Consider the following 6524-nt stretch of genomic DNA (forward strand, 5'->3'; position numbering starts at 1 on the left):
ACGTCTAATTATCATTCTCACTTCCTCTGCATTATACTTGTTTTGTCTCTTAAATTGGCAAAAAAATAAAAATAAAAATCTAGGAATTCAAAATTATTGTCTAATCCTCTGAGCTTTCCAAGACTCTGTACACTGGCTCTTTCTGCTGGCTTTGCCTGTGAAGGAAGCCAGAATTAGACTGAAGAAAGTTTAAATGTTTTGTTAGAACTTTCCCATATTTCCTGGGACAAGAGGAAGAAGGCTGGTACAATGCTGTCTCCTAGACAAGGTGTTTTCCAATCCCTACTAGATGTTAGCACACACACACACACACAGAGTTAAATAGATAGATAAATATTGCTCAGTTGTTTCAATCATATTCAACTCTTTGTGACCACATTTGAGGTTTTCTTGGTAAAGACACTGGAGTGGTTTGCCATTCCCTTCTCCAGCTCATTTTATAGATGAAGAACTGAGACAAACAAGATTAAATGACTTGCCAAGGGTCACACATAGTGTCTCAGGCCAGATTTGAACTCATGAAGATGTGATCAAGCCCAGTGTTCTAAGCACTTACCTGTCTAGTTGCATGTATGTATGTATATATAGAGACACACATACGCACATATTGTCATCATTTCCCCTCCCTAATAGAATGTAAGCTTTAGAATCAGGGACTATTTATTTTTTCCATTGGTATCACCAAGTATATGGAGATGCAAAGTATACAGTATCTGATACATAAATGCTCATTGAAATTAATTAAATTGAATTGAATTAAAAAGAGACTTACAAGGCCAGGTAGGTGGCTCAGTGGATAAACAGCCAAGCAAGGAGTCAGGAGGTCCTGGTTCAAATATGGCCTTAATCACTTCCTAGATGTGTGCTCCTAGGCAAGTCACTTAACCTCAAATGCCTGGCCTTTTCTGCCTTGGAGACAATACTTTGTATTAGAAGGTAAGGGTTTGTAAAATGTGCTTAATTTGAATTAGGCACTAAGCAAAAGAATTTACAGATTTCCCAGGAAATTTCATTTAAAATAGTCTCTATGAAACTGATAGATCTCTCTCCAAAGGAAAGGGGGGAAATGGACATGATGGGCTGTGATTGTGGAGATTATATGGGGGTAGCAAGCTGTTCTTGCTAATAAAAGGAAAAGAAAAGAGGGCTTAAGGTTTGGAGAGAATTTTTTTGTACAGAGCATTGTTAGATTCTGAAATTGTTTCTTTAGGAATTAATAGAATCTTGTTCTCTGGAGGTGTCATATTGATTTTGACTTGTCTGGGGTAATTTAGGTATGGCTTTGTACAAGATGACCCCATTAAGGCCTTGTGAGATTCTTTAGTTGGATTGAGAATCGTCAAATGTTTAAGCTGAACCTTAGAGGTCATTTAGTCCGACTCCCTCATTTAACAGAGTGGAAAGAACACACGATCTGGGTTCAGAAAACCTGGGTTCAATTCTTTACTCTGCTACTTACCACTCATATGAGCAAGTCATTTTGGCTCTCTGCCTCAGTTTCTTCATCTGAAAAATGAGACTAAATGATCTCTAGGGTCCCTTCCACTTTAAATCCTATGAACTCCTATGATTAGAGGGGATGTCCTGGGCAAGGAATTACAGGTGGAGTGTGATGGTGACTGGAGAGTCTCTCAGTCAGTAAGAATTTATTAAATGTTTTCTATGTGCTAAATTCTAGGAGCGGGGGGGGGGGGTGTCAGTGATGGGGAACTTCATCTGTAGAGCCTACTAACCTCACAAGAAAATATGCTCACAAGAAAATGCTGTGCAGGAAGATACCAGGCAGCTCTGGCAGTTTCCCTTAAGCTTTACCAGCTTAATTAAGGCCAACCCAGCAACCATTCTCCCCTAAACAGTTTATAACCTTGGACTGGACTCATGAGGAAAGAACTCTGTGTCTGTACCGATAATTTCCTCCTCCTTTCCAGGGGTGTATTGTTTCACGTGAACAGCAGCCATGCCAGTCCCAACCCATCCCCTGCAGCCCCAGAACTGCCTGGTGGCATCAGCATTTGAAAAGGTGCCCAAAGCCTGATATGTAACTAAAACTCAAAGGTCAGGGAAATAAGGCCATTTACTCATTGGACCTTATAGAGCAACACATCCCGGGCATGCGTATGTGGAAAGAAAGAGTAGACAAGTGTAATGGAATCTTACTGTGCTGTAAGAAAAGATGTGAAGAATAAAGAGAAGTAAGGAAAAATCTACATGAATGGTTGCAGGGTGAAGTGCAAAGAAAGCAACATACACAGTGACTACAGCAATGTAAAAAAGAAAGAACAAACACATGCCCCCAAGTCAAAAGTAAATATAACAAAATTATGATGATTCGGCAGGACTCAAATGAAGAGCTATGACTAGATTTTCCTCCTCCTCCCAGCCCATTCTCACAAAGAGATGGAAGATCCACAGGTGTTATCCGTTGCACATTACAAAAAGGAAAAAAAAAATGCACTTTTAAGCCATTTAAAGTCATCGGGAAGAAGGAGAGTACATAAATACAAAGTGCATTATTGTCTAAAATTAATGGTGGATAAGGGGGAAAGTGATCGATTTAGAGTAAGAAGGCCTGTGTTCAAATCCCAGAATGTTATTTGCTTCATATATAAATTTAGGTAAGTCAGTTCAAGTCTCTGAGTCTCAGTTTCTTCCTTAGTGATGTGAGAATCATAATCCTTGTACTTCTAAATGGCCCCAAGTTTCTCCCTGAAATTATTTTATTTTGATTAAATAATTAAATTTATTTTAACAGCAATGCTCCATGGCTGGGAGTCCCAAATGCCCCCATCTCTGAAGAACTCAAGTCAAAGGTCAGCCAAAGAGAAATGACGAGGTGCTTGGTGGCCAGAAGTAGGATGGCAACATCACCCAGGAAGGATGATTCAAGAAAAGCTGTGGAAAGGACGTCATCCAAGAGACACATAAGTGCAAAGGGAGGCAGGCTTATTATCTGTACCCAAAACCAGGAGTAAGCAATGCTTCAATGGTATTCACATCAAGAGGTCTAGACATGTTTGTTGGGGTCCTTGTGGAGAATTTATGAGAAGGTATAGATAAAAATTAAACAGGATAAGAAGGTTATGGATGAGTTCTCATCTGTTCTTAAGGAGAGAGAACTGAGATCCATTTGATCTTTTGAAATGCTGATGCCTTCCTTCTGAAGAAAGCATTCTGTAAACTTCTAAGAGACATGTAATGTGTTATTATTATTTCTACTACTGAAGTACATAATGAAGTACATTTATTGAGCTTCCATTTATCTGGTTTATCTGTTATCTTGACATGGAGAAATCCAGAAAGATCCCACCATGGCTAGAAACAAATGTAGGGGAGAACATGGGGGAAAGGTCTTAATACATTATCTGGATTTTCATATATCCAAATTAGGCTCAATCCCAGTTGTTCTGAGTATAAAAGGCTATTTTACATTATTATTATTGTTTATTATATTATTCTTTGTGATTTACAAGAAAATAGGGTGAATGTATTCTAACATTGGGAAAATAGGTGGTGCAGCAGATAGAGTGCTAAGGCTGGAGTTAGGAAGATTCATCTTCTTGAGTTCTAATTTGGCCCCAGATACTTAATAGCTCTATGACCCTGGGCAAGTCTCTTAACCCTGTTTGCCTCAGTTTCCTCATTTATAAAATGCACTGGAGAAGAAAATGGCAAACAAGAACAGGATCTTTGTCAAGAAATCCCCAAATGGGATCAGGAAGAGTTGGTCAATATTGCTAATATTATTACTGTAATTTTCTGGCAATAATCACTTATGGGAATAACAATCAATAGGACAAGTCTTACCTTCTGAAATGGTACCAAAACCTGGTAGATGCTCATACGTCATCATGAGTTTTATCAGGGTGGCATATGGATGGAGAACCTGAAACCAGGAAGATGAGGTTCAAATTCAATCCATATTGACTATGTAAACCTGGGCAAGTCCCTTAATTTCTCACTGCTCAAAGGAAGTAACTCTCTAAGATTATTAATGGCAAGGAAAGGTACTGGCCAGCATTGGAAATGGGAATCCAGTTCCCACCCCTACCCTTCTGATTCCACGATCCCAGTTATGGAGAGATACCACCAGATGTGTGGGGTGTAGTATGGTGGACTAAGCCACATTATAAACCTTTTTTAACAGTCCTCTCCTTTGGTTTTCTCTAACTGAGCCATCATTCTGATCCTTGCATAATTATTAAGTAGCAACTTGATGCCTCTGGGAAGACCAGTTCTATCAGGATTTCTAAGTCTCTGTCCTAAGTGGGGATATCCAAGCCTGGGATTCTGCAGACAGAGACACTAGATTTCCTCTCTGGTCCCCAAGGACAAAACTGAGGTTTGAAATCACTGGATTGTCAGGTGTTTGAGGACTGGGGATAGACGTGAGGACAGGGTTACTATAATGTGTGTGTGTGTGATGTCCAGAGCGCATGAGTCCTTTGTCTTGGGTATGTACAACGGTCTTTACTGATGCCCTTCAGAACCCAAATGTGTGAGTGCTGTGGCTGTGTACCGGTCAACCCCAAAACATCCAGCCCAGAGTCTTGCTATGTGTCGATGCTTTTCTGTCCCAGAAGGCTATGGGCTTCAGCCTGTATGTGTGCATATAAGATCCCAAATCCCACAGCACTATGATCTGTGATTGTGTGTGTCAGACAGAGAGTAGACATGGCAGAAAAGGGTTAAAGGGCAGTTTGGGGAAAGCTTTATTTTTCTGAGCCAGACTCCCACTTTTCTAATTCTCCTCCCATCTGCCTATTTACTGCCTTGTCAGTATTTTTTCTCTTTGCCTTTTGCTCAATAATCACAAAGTCCAGCTTTCCCCTCACTATCTAATCAGGGCTGTTGTTTGCTAATGCCATTTATGAACCCATCTTGACATTTATTTTTGCATTCAGGAAGAAGTTTACTCCCTCCATTACATGATTGGACACCAAGTTAGAAAGACAGCTGGTATAATGGAAGAAGCCTTTTCATGGAAATCAGAGGTTCTAATTCTCATTTATCTTTGTTAGCTGCATGACTCAGTTTCCTCATCTGTAAACTGAGAATGATAGTCACTGTAGTTACTCTCTTATAGGGATATGTATTATCATCATACTTTATTGTAGTACATATAGTGTGAGGGTCACATGGGATAATGTAGGCAAAAGTGCTTTGAAAGTTAGTCCCATATTCTGTTCTCTCACATATAATTATATTATTTCAGTTCAATTCAACAGGCATATATTGAGAGTCTATTATGAGCAACAAGATATTGAGTTAACAAACAAGAGTTATATTTTAGAAATGATGAAAATAAGCATTAGATTTGGAGACAGAAGGCTTAAATTTGCATCCCACTTAGTTCCTCTCTCTAGAAATCAGTTTCCCTTACCTATGAAATGAGGGGAGTTGGATAAAGTAATATCAAGATCAAGATCAAAATAGTTCTTTCACCATAAGAAAGGACAAACGAGACGAACACAAAAAACCTGGAAATAATGCAAAGTGAGGAGAACCTTTTACACAGCAAAAGCATTCAAATAGATGACCAACTGCAAACGATCTAACTATTATGGGCAATGCAAGGATCCAGGACAACTTCAAGGGAAAAAGGCTATCTGCTGCCATAAAAGGAACTGACAGAGTCTGAATGCAGATTGAAACATGCCATTCTTCACTTTATTTCCTCCATGAATTTGGAAATATGTATTGCATAACAACACATGAACAACCTATATCATAATACTGGCTGTCTTGGGAAGGGGAAGGGGTGGGGAGGGAGGGAGAGAACAGGGATCACAAAAAGTCAGAAAACAATTATTAAAAATTGTACTGATGTTATCTGGAAAGAAAAAATAACTTAAAAAAAAATCAAAATAGTTCCTGTTCTCAAGGAGCAAAGGTTTCACAAACCAGTCCCCTCGAGCCAGAAGAAATGGGTTTAAACTTGAACATAAGGAACTTGGATACACAATACAAGTATTCACGTTATTTCCTCACAGCGTCTGGAATGGACAATTTGGAATGGATAGATAAGTCTTAAATAACACAACAATGTGATGACAAGAACTGAATTAGGAAGGCTGACATTCTGAGAGGTTTTAAAAATTATTTCTAGTATAGTTTAATTCTTGCAGTCATTCATAAAAGATTTCCTGACCAAACTTCAGGCAACATAGGTTGGCCTTTGAAGCTTCTTACCTCGGGATAGATAAATATCATAGGATCACAGAGTGAGAAATTGGAGGAAGCTTAGAAGTCATCTAGTCTAAGTCTCTCACTTTACATATCTGGAAACTGAGGCCTAGTACATGATTCACATGTTTGTTCATTTTTTCCTAAGGACAGCGTCTCTCCTCCCTCCCAACCCACTTTCCCAGCCAAGGGCTAGAGCTGAACAGATTCCATGGGTGAGGTTGAAGCTTCCCTGGCTGAAGAGTGGAGGAGGGGGAAGGTTATTACTGACGACTTCCTCCACAGTTAATGCCAGAAATATCATGCTACCGCTTAATCATTAACGAGGTGAAAAGCTGAGC

The sequence above is a fragment of the Gracilinanus agilis genome, chromosome 1 (assembly GCF_016433145.1).
Source record: "Gracilinanus agilis isolate LMUSP501 chromosome 1, AgileGrace, whole genome shotgun sequence".
Classification (NCBI taxonomy): domain Eukaryota; kingdom Metazoa; phylum Chordata; class Mammalia; order Didelphimorphia; family Didelphidae; genus Gracilinanus; species Gracilinanus agilis.